This window comes from Petaurus breviceps, unplaced genomic scaffold, assembly GCF_028583685.1.
Source record: "Petaurus breviceps papuanus isolate PSGF00001 unplaced genomic scaffold, PetGlider_PUasm1.0 490, whole genome shotgun sequence".
Lineage (NCBI taxonomy): Eukaryota > Metazoa > Chordata > Mammalia > Diprotodontia > Petauridae > Petaurus > Petaurus breviceps.
The window spans coordinates 12,395,391-12,412,740 of NW_027186352.1; the positions used below are offsets into that span (position 1 = coordinate 12,395,391).

The 17,350-nt window shown below is 41.1% G+C and overlaps 1 protein-coding gene across 3 annotated transcripts in view; it reads right to left on the reverse strand.

Moving 5' to 3' along the window:
* LOC138172151 (lipase member N-like) overlaps positions 1-8,455 on the reverse strand; it is a 55,275-nt gene extending 46,820 nt beyond the window's left edge. For 2 of the 3 annotated variants that reach the window (XM_069101770.1, XM_069101767.1), the window contains exon 1: positions 8,082-8,259. The gene's annotated coding sequence lies outside the window, so the exon portion shown is untranslated. The other variant, XM_069101769.1, reaches the window with a different exon arrangement.
* Between the last annotated feature and the right edge of the window lie 8,895 nt (positions 8,456-17,350).

The window sequence follows — 17,350 nt, forward strand, 5'->3', positions numbered from 1 at the left end:
TTTTTTTGTTCACATTTACCTGTTTATTAAAATTGCTGTCAATGTTCATTAAAATAAGCCCTCCCCTGAAAATAAGCCCTCTGGTGTTTTTCTGTCCAAAAAAAATTAATAAGACAGTGTCTTATTATCGGGGAAACATGGTATAGGTTAGGAAATGGTATAAGGACAGTTGGGCAGCTAGGTGGGGCAATGGATAGAACCCTGGGCTTGGAATCAGGAAAACTTATCTTTATGAGTTCAAATCTGACCTCCAACACTAACTGTTTGACCCCAGGCAAGTCTCTTAACCCTGTTTACCTTAATTCCTCATATATAAAACAAGCTAGAGAAGGGCATGTCAAACCATTCCAGATTCTTTGCCAAGAAAACCCCAAATGGGGTCATGGAGAGTCACACATGACTGAACAGTAACAAAGTAGGGACTTTTACAAGTTAGTGATATCGCTGACACTGGGAATGAAGATATTGAGAGCAGGACAGGGACCTTAGAGATAATCTCATTTAAACTCTTATATTATAAAAAAGAAAACTGAGGCCCACAGAGAGATGAGGACTTGCCCAAGGTCAGAGAGGCAGCAAAGGTAAAAGGCAAAGTTGGAATACCAGTCCTTTGGCCTTCAGATATTGTGCGGTTTTCAGCACACTTTAGCGGCTCGCCTATGTAAAACACAGTCCGAGTGCTTTCTGCTTGCCCCAAACACAATGGTGCCTAGGACAGGACATGGGGGTCACCATGGTTGGAAATAACCAGTTTGGGCACATTTTTTTCACTTTTTATCTGTATGCTTGACATTGTATAGTCGAAGGAACAACAATATTTTACAAGTGCTATGCCAACAGGCCAAAATAATGCAACTCCCTCCCCATACCTCGCTTGTCTCCTCTCCTCCATCATGCTCTTCTCATTTAAAAAACATTTCTAAAATGTTTATTTTTTGGCTCTTCTTTCTTAAGTGCTGCTGTCTAATTTCTTGCTTTCTTTTTTTTGGAGACAATTCAGATTAAGTGACTTGCCCAAGGCCACACAGCTGGATATGTCTGAGGTCACATTTGAACTCATGTCCTCCTGACTCTAGGGACAGTGCTCTATCCCCTGCACCACTTAGCTGCCCTAGCTGGTATCTAATTTCAAAGGGAGAATGAGCAAGGAGGCAAGAAGGTTGGGGCCACTTAGTCTTGCATCTAGAAGTGGTTCTCAGAAACAACATGGTGGAGAGGGAAGAGCAGAGAGAGAGCTGTTAATCATTTTTAGCTTGTATGCTCCCCCTCCCCTCTCAAATTAGCTTAGCACTGCAAGGTGGAAGCAAATGAAATGGATAATTGAGGACAAAATTGGGATGATTAGCCCCAAATACCTCCAGCTGTTTTTCAGCAGATAGGGATTTTGAAGCTGTTGGTTATCTATATATAACCTTGGACAAGTCATTTTCTTTCCCTCATGCCTAAAATGGGGGGGGGTGTTAACTTGACGGTCTCCAAGTTTCTTTGAGCTCCAGAGCCTAGATAATGATGGTGGTGGTAAAGGTGAAAGATGACATTTATAAGGCACCCTAGTGTTCCCAAAGTACTTTCATTTACAATCTTTTTTTTTTAAGCCATTGGGGTTAAGTAACTTGCCCAAGGTTACACGGCCAGTTATTTTTTGTGTGGGTGGTAAGTATCTGAGGCCGGAACCGATCCCCAGTCCTCCTGGCTCTGGGGCCAGTGCTCTTACTCACTGGGCCACCTGGCCGCACCTTCATTTACAATCTTACACCAATCCTGTGAGGAAGGAATAGTGTACATCCTGCAAATGAGGAAATTGAGATTCATAGAAAGGACTGGCCCAAGACACCCACACAAAAATATAGAAGCTTGAAGCCTGCATGCCTAGATTCCTTGCTTCTTTCTGTGTGCGGACCCAGCCAATGCAATTATTAAATTTGCTATAAAGTCTTTCATTGCCTAGTTTGGAGAAGGAAGGGGGAGTGGTCCCTTGGTCCCTAACACGTTTGAGTCACTGGAGAAATTTGGTACTCTTACTTTTTACCTACTGTTTTGTCCTTAGGGAAAGGAAGGAAAAATGCATGTTATAGTCAGCCCTGACCTCATCACAAAGTTTTATCCATTTTGTCCTGAAGACACATACTTATGACCTGGAGCCCACAGAGGTGTTCTTGCTTCCATTCCCTGGACCTCAATTTGATTATCTGTAAAATGGGAGGTTGGATCAGGTGACCTCTGAAGCCTCTTTTAGCTCTAAATCTATGATCCTATGACATCAGTTTTCAAGTACTTATGTGAAAGGTGTTCCATGCCCAGCCCCAAGAAATCGCAGGAATCCTTGAAAAATCCATCTAGGTTATGAGATTTGGCCAAGGTCGCCCGAACAGTAAAAGACAGCAGCAATTAATCAACCAATTAGTTGACCAACAAGCCTTCATTAAGCCCCCTCTGTGTATGCCAGGAACTGTGCTAGATGCTGAGAATTCAAAGATGCAACTGAAACAGGTCCTGTCTTCAAGGAGCCCATATTCTAATGGAGGATAAATCATGTATGAGTAAATACAAAAGGGATACAAAGTAATTGGGTGGGAGTATTAGCAGCTGAAGAAAGGGGAATTTGATCTGAGATTTGAAGAAAATCAGAGATTCCAAGAGCTAGAGGCAAGGATGGGACATGTCCCAGGCATGGGGAATAGGGGCAGCCATCGCAAAGGTACAGAGATGGGAGATGGGCTTTTGTATGGACAGAGAAGCAAGGATATCAGTATGTCTGGACCAGAGAGTGCTTAGAGGGGAGTGATGCCTGTAAGACACAGTCGTGAAGAGTTTGAAATGCCCTCCCCCCCCCAAGGGTTATTCTTTGATCCTAGAGTCAATAAGGGTTTATTGAGGGGGGTAGAGATAGGACAGGGACAGACTGGAATTTAGGAAAATCACTGTTGCAGCTGAGTGGAAGGTGGATTAAAGGGGGGTTGAATTGAATCCTAGAGACCAAATAGGGAGATATTGCAATGGTCCAGGCAAGAAGTAATGAGGCCCCAAACTAGGTCTGTGTGAGTGAAAAGAAGGGAATGTATGCAATCAGTACTTTGAACCCATATCCTCTCACCCCAATGACTGGAATCTTTCCATTGGCCAATGCTGCCCATCAATGTGGTTTTTGGCTGACGGGGCAGGCCCGTTTGTATTCACCCAGATGATGAGGTGTCTCAGGAGTCTGTGGGGGTGTCTTGTGGCTACAATTAGGGATGTAACTCTATGCCCAAGCTTCTGCTAAGAAATTCCTCTGGCTCTTTGGATGACTCAGAGATATGGCTGAACAGTAGCACTTGAGTCTACTTTTCTAGAATGTGTCACCCATCTGTGAGCTCAGCTGAGTCTGTGAACATAGGAAGGCATCTTGTCTAGTTGGCTTCCTTATTTTCTGTGCATGCTCAATATCCACTCTGCACAGAGGACTGGGGGCACAGAGACACTCCACAAACATAAGTGGAAATTAATTGAAGGGAATAGAATGGATTTCCAAGGCACTTTCTGGGCACCAGTAAGGAGGGCAATCAGTGGCTTTTTCCCTCCAGAAGGTGATTTTCCTCCCTCTCCAACCCTGCTTCATTTTACTTGACACCATGTCTGAAAAGGGGAATGAATGTGGAACATGCACCCCCTAGGCTGCAGGGGATTATTGCAGCCTCTATTTGGCTTCCTATTGGGGGATCCTAATCCTGGCAGGGGGAAATCTCAGAGTCAGTGAAGGCCTCCTATTGCTGTCTTGGTGCATGGAGGATCCTAAGGTGTTTAGTCTCCTCCTGGAGTCATGAATATGGTTTGGGGAGCTCTGGGAACATTCTGGCATTGCAAAGATGAAAGCTTGTCACTGGAGGACTGATGAATGAGCCGATCTCCAAATATTGTAGCATTTGGGTGGTCTCAGTTTCTTTATCTGTAGAATGAAGAGGTTGGACTAGATGGCTCTGGTGGCCCCTTAAGTTCCAGCTCCCTGGTCCTTGGATCCAAAGCCTTCCTGATATGGAGACTTGAGGTGGCCCAGTATATGACTGCGCACAATGGCACACACACGTGGACATACATGCACATAACGAACACTCATGCACACAGTGCACACACATGCACATGCCTGCAACACGTGTGCACACCTCTGAACAGTGCACATCTGCACACGTACACATGCATATACACCTGAATGTACACTCGTGCAATGTGTGCACAATATACATACACACATGCACACACCACATAACAGTCACACACACACACACACGGGCTCAGTGTGAGTTTTTAATAGAAACAACAACAATTTGGTCTTAAGGTTTACCAAGCTTTACCTGAATTATCCCTTTGAGACCTACAATAACCTTGTGAGGGATGTAGTATAGATGTCATTGTCCCTGTTTTACAGACTCAGGAGAAGTGACTTGCTAGAGGGCATCATGTGGAGAGCATTGGTGCTGGATTCAAACACAGACCTTCCAGGCCTAGCACCCTTTCCTCTGTATATTCCACTGTGCCTCTTAAAGTGGTTGGACTTCTATTTATTTCTATATCAGACAATAGCGGATGACATGGGATAAAGCAGGTGAGGAGTGTGCTTTGTAAACCTCAGCAGTGTCAGAGACTTCTGGGCCCCCTTTGTTCATTTTCTAAACCATTCTAACCAGGGAGAGACTTTCCTTAATCTTCCCACTCCCTGGGAGCATAGAGAGGCAGCCAAACTTTCCAGGCTAGACAAGGGAGCACGGAAGACCGGCAGGGTCCCCTTCCCTGCTCTAAACGTTCTTTTGTTAACAAGGAAGGAGAGGCTCTGTCAGTCCCCAGTTCAGTGCAGCTTGCCTTAGTGCATTCCAATGCAGTCTAACAAGTGCTCATTGGACTCTCACTCTGAGCCAGGCCCTGCCCCCACTGGCACCAAGTCCTGGCAATCATCCAAGAAAGTAGACTGCCATCTTGCCATGACTTCCCCAGCTTCTCACTTTCAAGGTTCCTTTGCCTAGAAATCCCTTTATATCCCATTCATGTAGCCTGAGCCACACTTCCTCAGTCCCAGTGGGGCCCTTGGCATGCGATCAGATCACCCCTTTCCAATCTCAAACTCCTCCATTCCTTGGGAAGGGCTCAAATGGATACAATATGGTATTGGTTTGCAGCTAAAAGACTCAGGTTAGAACCCAGGCTTGGCCACTTATTCTCTTGGGATTTGGGATGTCATTTAGCCTTTGGCATTAGTTGTTCACCTGTCAAATAAGGAATGAGATGACTGAGAAGAGCTACATCTATGATTCCATAATTCTCATGTTCTGAAGATGGAAAGAGAGGCTTTTGGGGGGCTTCTCTCCATCATTGGAACCAGATTCTATAAGGAATCATCTCAGAAACATGTGACAAAATCAACCTGTCTGTTTTCCCTGGGCTGTCTCTTGGGGCACCTAGTTTCTCCCCATTTATATCTGGTGCTTTGATATCTTGCACCTAATAAGGCAAAGAGAGTTAGATTGAAAGTATTAGGAGTCTTTACCATGAAAGCTTTGGACAAAGACTTGGGGTGGTCATTTCTTGTCAGCCCTTCCTCTGACACATGCCAGTTCACATCCATGCCCTTCTCTCCCCCCCCCCCCCCAGGTAGCCCCTATCCTACATCAGGCATTCATCACCTCTCCTGGACTGCTGAAACAGCCTCTCATTTGGATGTCCAGCCTCTACTTCCAATGGCTCCTCTTTTCCATCAACAAACCACTTAGCTGCTAATATTCTTAAAGCACAAACCTGACAGTATTACTTTCCTACTCAAGAACCATCTCTGGCTTCCTAAAGTCTCTAGGAAAAAATATAAGTTTTTCAGCTTTGAATTCAAAGGCGTTCTCAATCTGACTCCAATTTATCTTTTGATAATTTGATTACGCATCATTGTTCACCTTGAATGAATCCTGCATTTCAGCCCAGCTGTCTACTCACTGGACTTCAAAGGACGTTGGTTAGATTTTGAAATTGCGGGGATCTTGGAGGCCATCAAGTCCAGCCCCCACTTTACAGATGAGGAAACTGAGGCCCCGGGGAAGTGAGGTGACTTGCCCAGTATCACACTGTTGTAAGTGTCTGAGAGGAGAGGTGCACCCAAGTCTTGCTGACTTCAGGTCCAGCTCTCTTTTCGCCAGACCAGGATTCTCCTGTGACTCACACACTGTCTTGTCCCTCATGCGTGGAGTATTCTCCTTCCTCACTTCCATCTCTTCATTCAAGTTTCAAGCCATATGCTGCCTGCTATCAGATGCCTCCCCAATGCCCATCATTGTTTGGGCTTGTCTCTCCCTTCTCAGATCACCATGCATCTGCTTATCTGTTTATATAGACTCTAGCCTCTGCACTCCCCATCATAAAACGTGAGTTTCTTGGGTGCAGGGATGTTTGGGTGGTAATGGAATTCATATACCCATCACTTAGGACAGCACTGTGCATATAATAGGTGCTTAATAAATGCTTCTTCTGTGGAAGTCAAATTCCATGTAACCTTGTAAGCTAAGTAAGACATAAGCTATAAAGCGTATCTCCTTTTTTTAAAGTAAAAAAAAAAGATATGCTTCAGTCTTTATTCAGACACCATCATTCTTTCTCTGGGGATAAATAGCATTTTTCATCATGAGTCCCTCAGATCCCTCAGAGTTGTCTTGGATGGCTGCATTGCTGAGAACAGCTAAGTCTCACAGTCGATCCTCTTACAATATTGCTGTTACTTTGTACACGGTACATATCACTTTGGTCAGCTCATGCAAATCTTTCCAGGTTTTTTTTAAAGCATCCAGCTCATCATTTCTTATGGTACAACAATATTCCATCATAATCACATACCACAACTTGTCCAGTCATTCCCCAACTGATGAGCATCCCCTTAATTTTTTATTCTTTTCCCCCAGAAAAGAGCTGCTATAAATATTTTTGTACAAAAGGTGCTTTTCTTTTCTCTTTGATCTCTTTGAGATACAGACTGAGTAGTGTTATTACTGGGTCAGAGGGTATGCACAGTAGTATAGCCCTTTGGGCATAGTTCCAAATTGCTCTACAGAATGGTTGAATCAGTTCACAACTCCACTAACAATGCATTAATTTTCCAATTTCTTTTCCCACATCCCTTCCAACATTTATCATTTATCTATTCTGTTCTATTAACCAATATAATAGGTAAGAGGTAGTACCTCAGAACTGTTTCAACTTTCATCTCTCCAGTCAATAATGAATTAGAGCATTTTCCCATAAAGCCACAGACAGTTCTGATTACTTCATCTGAAAACTGATCATATCTTTTGGTCATTTATAGATTGGGGAATGGTTCTTATTTTTATAAATTTGACTCAGTTCTCTATATGCTTGAGAAATGAGACCTTCATCAGAAAAAAAACTTGTAAAGTTTATTATCTCCTTGTCCTACATCTCTTAAAATAAAACTCTGTTAAAATGTGCTGTAGAGGTGAAGTCAAAGAAATATTTGTCAGTGAGCTTTCATAGTCTGTACTGAACAACACAAGAGATTTAAAGCAATTTTAAGTCCCCCACCCCCCCAAGACAAATAGAAGCCATTCTTTTGATTCTATGGAAAACAAAGAAGATAATTTCATAATAATCTCAGTGAGATTCAACATGCATCAGATCACAGGGGGAAATGACTGTTTAGAATATTTATGCCCAGAGGACAAGAATTTCCGTTAATGTTTAAAAACTAATTTCTTTGTCCATGATGCAATTCAACAAAAGCCTTACTCTCTGGAGCCCTGTGTTACCATTACATACTATCAGCATTCATGTGGTCAGCCTCTATAATGGGGTGGAGAATGCTCTCCTGAGCTCTAGCCCTGGGCATTCTCTTTAGTTCCTGCTAAGCCCTCTGCATCTTCTAAAACATTGAGAAAAGGAAATTTAATGAGATGTGGCAGCTGGGAAGCCTTTAAAAGACTTTCCTCTCACATTCCTAATACCCATAGGGCCCCCTCCACCCCAAAGAGCCTTTGGGAACCAAGCCATTAAAGCTCTTTTGAAGCCCTTTTTGTCTAACTCAGAGGAAAGTCTCCTAGAAGCAGAAGAACCATAATTACCAGTTTCCAAAAGCTGGAGGTGCCAGCAGCTTCATGTGATGAGATCCAGGCTCAGCTTCTGAGGGACCAGAGATGGTGGCAGAGCTCAATCCTTTCTGAAAAAGGGAGGGAAAGAGCACAGCTTATCGGAAGCGAGAAAATGACCCTGTTTATTTGATCCAATTACCATCACCGGTATACACACCTGCCTCCTTGCTTGCTTGCTCAATGGGCCCTCGGAAGAGGGGTTGGTTCACTTTGGAAATCTTCCCGTGTTTGAATATTTGCAAGGGGCAGATTCAAATGGTGACTTTTTTCCCCATAGGCATGTGAAACAAGTAGCCAGAAATTCAAGTTGGGGCTAGTTCTCCCCACTGCCTCGCCCATAGGCCCTGGCCTGGTGACTGTGCCTTTTCCTCCTGGGGATGTCGTCACCTCTTCTTCTGTACCTATGCCTTGGGTTCCTTCCACCTGTATTTCCTCCATTTCAATGAAGTAACTATCAAACCCTGTGGGAGTTGCTCCAATATCCCATAATGTTTCCTTTCAGGTTTGAGTTGTGATAGAGTTTGCTCATAGGCAGAGATGAGGGGTGGAAAGGGCATTGGGCCAAGAATCAGTGGAAACATGGATTTGAATCCTGACCCTGACACTTAGTAGCTGCATGACTGTCAGTGGGGCCTTGCACTTCTCTGAGTCCAGTCTTATCTTTAACAAACTGGAAAGCTCCTACTCTGCACTTGGGAGGAAGGCTTTGTAACCACTCTAGATATGGGAGTTTATCTTAAATGAAACCCGGGAGAGATGATGCTATCTATAATCACAAGGTCAGGGTGGCTAGATGGTGGAGTGGATAGGGCCTAGAGTCAGGAAGACCTGAGTTCAAATCCAGTCTTGGACACTTACTAGCTGTGGGACCCTGGGCAAGTCACTTCACCCTGTTTGCCTCAGTCCCTTAATCTGTAAATCTGGAGAAGGAAATGGCAAACTGCTCCAATATCTTTGCCAAGAAAACACAAAATGGGGTCAAGGAGAGTTAGGCATGACTGAAATGAATGAATGAACAACAACGTGATCACAATGTAGACTGTTCCAAATGGTAGCTTCTAGAAGGGTCATTCTTGGCATTCCTGAATGTGTCAAGCCTATGAAGGTCACATGACCCAGCAGTAGTTAGTTTTCGAACCCACCAATTTCAAAGATGCCATACATTTCAATGAAAAACAGAAAAATTGAGGGGAACATCTGGGCACACGAGGAAAAGGAGAGATAGCTTTTAAGTGATCATTAGTCTGTGTGGGAGTTCTTAGGTCTGATGCCTATAACTCAGGTGGGGCTGGAATTCCAAAACAGATGCCACATCAGCTATGTGCTTGATACACTGCTCAGAAATGCTGCAAAAAAAGAGTTGGTGTATGTCATAAGACTTAGTTCTAGAAGGAACCTTCGGAGTGATTCATCCAGTCTAAGCCCATTACTTTTTACTTCTTTTTATTTTTCTTTTTTAAAATGATATTTTTATTTTCCCCCAATTACATGTTAAAACAATTCTTAACATTTATTGTTGTTGTTTTTTAAAGTTTTGAGTTCCAAATTTGATCTGTCCTTCCCTCCCCGCCTCCCTGAGATGGCGAGCAATCTGATATTTATGTTTTCTCAATTGTAATTTTTATATTACAGTTATTTCCATAATGGTAATCAGGACAATAATTAGAGTTTATATACTAATTTAATGCAAAGTGATTTGCATCTATTATCTCATTTTATTTTCATCACACCCTTGTGATGTAGGTGCTATAAGTAACCTTATTTTATAGATGGGGAAGCTAGGGCTGAGAGGAGTTAAGTGACCCTGGGAGTAACGGACTGACCCAGGATTTGAACTCAGATCTCCACTCCACTCCAACTTGCCTCCAACTCCACTGCTTTTTCAGCTAAGACTGATGGAGATGCCATCTCCCTGTCTCCTTGCCTCCCATCTAACCCTTTCTTGTAAAGTAGAACAAAATACTTAAGGAGACTCAGAAGACACAGTAAATATGTCAGACAGTGGAAGGCAGTGGTGTGTCAACTCCGATAGAAACCAGGCCACTAAACCATACATGAGGATCCCTGTAGTTGCATGTGACTTAGAAAACCACGTGTCAATATTGTCTATGCTCTATTGTGCTATTGTTTGTTTTGTTAAATTATCTCCAGATTACATTTTCATTTGGCTCCCGATGTACACACCGGCTGGCCATGTGTTCAACACCTGTGATGTAAGTCATGTTCCATAGAGGCAGTCGTTCCCCTCCCCCCACACTGTCACTGAGAAAGGGGAGGTGATATCAGTTTGGAGGACAGAGATTGCTCACTATGATCAATTAGAATTCAACAACCTTCAGGTGGCCCGCCCCCAATTGTTGTAGTTACTGTAAACGATGCTCCTGGTTTAATTTGATCTGTTCCACATCCATTTATACAAATCTTACTGAATTTCTCATGATTGTGTTTTCTTAATACAAAATAATATTCTATTAAGCTCATATCCCATAGTTTGTTTACCAATTCCCCAACTGATTGGCACCATCTTTGTGTCCAGTCTTTTTTTCCCACCACAATAACTGCCACAATGAATATCATGGTATTTCAGTTTATAAAAGACCCTGATTTCTGTATTTTAGGTCGTCAAGATATAAGCTTTATAGTGGAATCGAAGGGAAAGAAAAAGGGAATTGGACCTACGGTTATTTCATTGATTTGAGGAATCCCTAGAGGAGGGGCATTTCCTCTGCTGGTGTAGACAATTTTTGACCTTATGGGTGACTTCTCAACCACAACCTCTTGGCTCTTTGGCTTCCTTTGAGACAGCTCAAATCCCATCTTCTCCAGGAGGTTTTTATGGCCCCCTCCCCACTCCTGCCTTCTCTTTGAGATTTTTTCCCATTTACTCTGGATCTAACTTGTATATACATAGCTATTGACATGTTGTTTCCTCCATTAGCATGGGAATTTCCTGTGGGGGGGGGCAGTGTTGTGTTTCTTTGTATTCCCAGAACTTCATTGACAAATGTGGAGCACTCATAAGAAGCAGTTAAGGAATATTTGTTGGTTGACTTCAGTCCTTGATTGCTTCTGCCTCTCAATCAATATTTCACTAATCCACTTTTCCACTCTTACAAAACTTACACCAAAAAGGTTTAGTTATTACTGTTTTATGATATAGTTTAAATCTGCTAACAAATATTCCCTCTCTATCTTGTTATTCCTACTTTCTCTGTTTTCCTTGAGATTCAAGACCTTTATTTAATTTTAAAAGTTGAATTATTTGGGGGGGGGGTGTAATTCTATAAAGTAACTCCGTGGAAGTTTGATTAGTATAACATTAATGTGTAAAATGATTTAAGTAATATGGTCATTTTTATTATGTTTGATCATCCCAACAATAAACAACAAATCTTTCTCCAATTATTTGTCTTCTTTTATTTTTGTCAAGAATGGATTGTGGTTGTATTTATGCAAGACTTAACCATCTCATGACAGGCAAACTCCTAGCTGTTTTATACAATTTGGAACCATCTCCAATGTATTTTTTTCTATTTCTTTCTCTTTTCTGATTAGTACTTTATAGAAATGTTATTTAAAAAAATTTTTTTTTAATTCTCTTACTTTACCGAAGTTATATGTCATTTTATTTTCTTTGCTGTTACAGGAGGTTTTCTAAGTAAATTGGCATGCCCTCTATGACAGTGACAGCTTTGTATCATCTTTGAAAAAACTTAGACTTTTAGTTGCTCTCATGTTTATGCTACAGCTAGAATTCACAGGACCCTGATAACCAATGAGCAGAGGTGCCCCTGCTTTTCTCCGCACTCCATGAGAAAGCCTCTTGTGCTTCGTTGTGGCAGATAACACCAGCTCTTGGTTTTAGCTATGTGCTTTTGACCAAAGAATGTCTCTTCTATGCCTTTTTTAAGGATTTGTAAAAATAGAAATGGATGATTCATCTTCTACAGAGACGTGCTCCCTCCTATCCTCTTGGAATCGCTTTTCTGTGTCAAGATTCAACTCAAGTGTCACCTTCCGAAGGGGACCTTTCCCCAGACTACAAATAAACCCCTCAAAATATCCCAGAGAATTCACGTAATAAATCACACTGGAACCAAACCATCGTCACAGAGTCAACTGGTCATAATATTGATTCCTAAAGACTTGAGAACAACCATATGATCACAATGCAGACTGCCCCAAATGGTAACTTCTGGAGACTAAATTAAAGTAAACCAGGAAAATAACATACCACTACCACAGTGGGGCAAACAAACAAACCTAAGAATAACATTTTTTCATAGACATTGTTTAACCAAATACTCAAAAAAAGTGAAATAAGGGATTTTTTGGATGCAGATTCCTAGTAGAGGGGCCAACAGGAGTTTTTGTTTGTTTGTTTAGAACAGGCTAAGGGGCATGTCACCCCTATCATCCTGTGTGTTACTGGAAATTTATGGAGTGTATTTTGAGTAAGACTAGATAGGAATAATTTATACCTCAAGACTTTTGTTCAGTAACCAAAAAAAGTGATCCTATCCATCTATAGAAGAGCCCACAGAAAATTAAATATAAAAAGATAATAGCAGGATAATGACTTATTCTGGGATCATTTCTATCTGAACACTGTGGAAAAAGAATAGAGGAAATTGGTAATAATAATGGTGCAAGGGGTTTGATGATACTTTCATGTTTTTGTAAAATCCTTTCCTCTCACCAAATCCAAACCAACTTCTCCTCGGCTTAGAATGTGCCTTTCCCCATCCCACCCCACTCTTGCCATGGTTTGGACTTCCCATGAGAAAGCAAGCACAATTTGGCCTCCTAGATGGGCAGTCTTCTTCAATCTCCCCCGCAGACTCCTACACAGTCACCTGAAGACTTGTAGTGATACCACATGGTTTGGACTGTGACCAGATGGCAAGCTCAACTTGCAGCTGCTGAACTGGCAGCCTTTTCCCCATGGGAACCACACTATCTGAATAGTTCACAGTAATGGGAGGGGGTGTCAAGGACTTGATCACTCGGTCCCCCATACCATGGATTTAATCCCCATTCTGCTGTTCCTCAAGCTGTAAGAACCATGTGGACAATCCTCTTCTCTATACAAGAGGCACAATGCTGAGGAACACTCCCTCCCTCCCTTTTTTGAATTCAATATACTTTTTATTTTTAAAAAATTAAATGTTTATTTTTCCCATTAAATAGTACCTTATTTTTTCCAATTACATGTGAAGGTAGTTTTCAACACCCATTTTTATAATATTTTGAATAATATTTTTGAATAATATAAAATTTTGAATAATATTCAAAATTTCTCTCTCTCCCTTCCCTCCCTCCTCCCCTTAGACAGCAAGCAATCTGATATAGGTTATACATGTACAATCCTGTGAGACATATTTCCACATTAGTCATGTTGTGAAAGAAGAATCAGAACAAAAGGGAAAAACCATGAGAAAGAAAAAAAAAACCCCAAAGTGAAAATAGTTTGCTGTGCTCTGTTCTGCGTTCAGACTTCATAGTTCTTTCTCTTGATATGGATAGCATTTTCCATCATAAGCCTTCTGGAGTTGTCTTGGACCATTGTATTGCTGAGAAGAGCTAAGACTATCAAAGTTGGCCATCACACAATGTTATTATTACTGTGTACAAGGTTTTCCTGGTTCTGTTCACTTCACTCAGCATCAGTTCATGCGAATCTTTAATTTTTTTTTATTTCTAAGTTTTAAATAGACAATAAGAAACAAAAAAGAAAATATTGTAAATGTAAATACTAAAACTTAAATACAAAATAAAAGGAAAAAAAACATTGTCATGTGCACAGCAGGACATAGTAGAAGATTCAAAATGGACAGCAATAAATTTCCATTTCAATAAAGCATATATAACACATTGTGTTCAGAGCTGTCCATTATTCTTTGCTTCCTCATAAGTTTTCCTTTGTTCTCTGCTGTACACTTGTTACTTTATTCTTTCCCTTTTCTTCCCCCCCCACCCCAGAAGGCTGCAATTAAGCATGGATATACTTGTGTATACACACACACACAATACATACACATAGATCCACACATATATACATATGTGCATACATACAAACACTTACATACCCATACATATACTTAGATATCTACAATCCTACTCATATATAGACACATACCTTCATGTGCATCTATGTAAGACCATACTAAACTTGTTTGTCTTGTTTCTCTGCAGTTGGATAACGCCTTCCTTCATTAGTCCAAGCCTTTCAATATTTTTCTAAGTCCACCAGCTCATCATTTCCTTCACCACAGCAATATTCCAACCTTATTTTAAATAGTCTGAAACAATGTTAATATGGCTGACATATAGCACATGATTACTATCCCTGCTTCTTTTCCCTATTAAATTCTACTCCTGATATTTATTTTGTTTGTGTGTATCTCTTATTTTCTATCCCTCCTGACTCCTCTACTTTACTTTTACCTGTTACCTTGCCCTATTACTTGACCTACTCCCACCCAAAATCCCTCCCTTATCCTCTTCCCCTCATTAATCTAGACACCCTTCTAAAGCCTCCTTGTCCTTTTCCCTCCCCTCTACCTCTAAAAATCCTTTCTCCTCCCTAACCCTTTAACCTTTTATTTCTTTCTGAACTTAGAAGACTTTTATACATACATACATACACACATATGTAATACAGATACACATATGTATGTATAGTTCCCTTTTTAACTCATTCCAGAACTACCAACCCTCCTCCTCCATCTAATTCATCTTTTTCAGCTCTTCCTCTTACACCTCATTTGTATGAGATAATCACTCTTTTTACCTTTTCCTAGACAGCTTACTTTTTAGTATTGCATCATTCTCAACTCTACCCCAGTCTTTCTATCTCTCCAATTATTAATAACAATCTTAGACATGTAATTTATATTTCCTTGTATAAAAAGTAAACAATTGACCCTTATTGAGTCCCTTGTAATTAGTCTTTTATGTTTACCTTATATTTCTCTTGGATCTTGTATGTCATTTTTTTTTAATGATTTCAGGTCTTTTTGCAACAAAATGCTGAAAGTCTGACAATTCATTGAATATCCTTTTTCCAATTGATGATTATGCAGCAGAGTATGATGTTTTTCACTGCAACCCCAGTTCTTTTTTTTTTTAAAGCAATCGGGGTTAAGTAACTTGCCCAAGGTTACATGGCCAGGTGTTTCTGGGTGGGTGCTAAGTGTCTGAGCCCGGGATTCGATCCCAGGTCATCCCAACACTGGGGCCGGTACTCTTACTCGGTGTGCTACCTGCCCGCCCCAATCCCAGTTCTTTTGCTCTTTGATATATAGTGTTCCAAAACTTATGGTCTTTTAGTATCACCACTGCTAGGTCTTGTATGATTCTAATTGCAACTGCACCATATTTGATTTTTTTTAAAAAGCAATTGGGGTTAAGTAACTTGCTCAAGGCTACATGGCCAGTTATTTCTGGGTGTGGTGTTAAGTATCTGAGCCCGGATTCGATCCCCTAGGTCATCTCGACACTGGGGCTGGTGCTCTTACTTGCTGTGCTACCTGGCTGCCCCAATTTTTTTTCTCGTTACACATAATATTTTATCCTTGAGCTTGGGGTTTTGGAATCTGGCTATAATATTCCCTTAGGTTTTCCTTGTAGGATCTGTTTCAGGTGATGATTGAAGGGTGTTTTGTTTTTTTCCCCCCTATTTTTACTTCCCCCTTTTGTTCTAATGCTCCAGGACAATTTTCTTTAATTATTTCTTGTATTATTGTATCAAGACTCTTTTTTATAATTGTAGCTTTCAGGTAGTCCCATTATTCTTATGCTTCCTCTTCCTGCCCTGTTCTCCAGATGAGTTATTTTAAACGAGATATTTCACTTTCTCTTCTATTTTTCATTATTTATATTCTGTTTTATTATTTCTTAGTCTCATAACTTCATTGGCTTCCTCTTATCTAATTTTCAAGGAGTCATTTTCTTCCTTAAGATTCTGGACATTCTTTTCTAGTTGGTAGACTTCCTTTTCATAATCTTCTTGGTTTTCTGTATTGTTCTTATTTTCTTTTTAAATTTTTCCTCAATATCTCCCATTTGATTTTAAAAGTCTTTTTAAAGTTCTTCTATAAATTCTTTTTGGACAAGTGACTATTTGATGTTACTCTTTGGGGTAGGAGAGACTCTTTTCCCTTCAATATCCTCCTCTGAAGACAAACCCTGGTCTTCTCTATTCCCATAGCAATTTTCTATGACTGGATTCTTTCTCCTTTGCCTGCTTTTAAAAACAAATGCAGCAGTTTGTTATTGTAATCACCTCTAGTACTGGGGTATGGGGGATGGTGCCTCTGGTCTCAGATTCCCATTCAGTTCTCCCCTCTGGACTGGAACAGAAAATAAGATCTCCAGGCTCCTGTAAGTGCCCACAGCCAGTGGCTTCCCTGTGCCACTGATTCTGCATTCACCAGGAAAATGCTGGTTCCTTCTCACCCAGGGCTATGTCTTGGCAGCACAGCTGGGTTTGGCATTATTTATCAGCAGAGGCTCCTTCAATCTTCCTCCACTCAGAACTGGACTTCCCACACTGTCCTCTGAAAATTCCTGTGGCTAGGGCTGAGGTTACCTCCCAACCCAGCTAGTCCCAGGCTTACCACTTGCTGTTTCAGTGGAACTAGCTTGCAGGTGTTTACACTTTACAGGGACCAAACTTTGGTCCTGGGATTTTTCTACCAGTTGTCCCAGGAGGACCACTGCTCTGCCCAACTCTTGTTTGTTTTCACCCCTCTACATTCACTGTGAGGTTTTTTGTCTCGTTTGTGGAGGAAATCTGGAGACCTTGGACTTTTCTGACTGACTCTGCTATATTCCCAGAATCCTCTCTCTTGTGAGTCTTTCCAGGTTTTTCTGAAACCAGCCTGCTCATCATTTCTTATGGAACAATAGTATTCCATTACATTCATATACCACAACTTGTTCAGCTATTCCCCAAATGATGGGTATCTCAATTTCCAGTTCTTTGCCACGACGAAAAAGAGCTGCTATAAATATTTTTGTACATGTGGGTCCTTTTCCCTTTTTTGTGATCCCTTTGGTATATAGATCTCAGAGTGGTATTGCTGAATCAAAGGGTATACACAATTTTATAGCCCTTTGGGCATAGTTCCAAATTGCTATCCAGAATGGTTGAATTGGCTCACAACTCCACTAACAATGCATTAGGGAACTCTCTCTTTTTCAACAGACCTCAGTTTCCCAAAATCTAAAACTTGGGT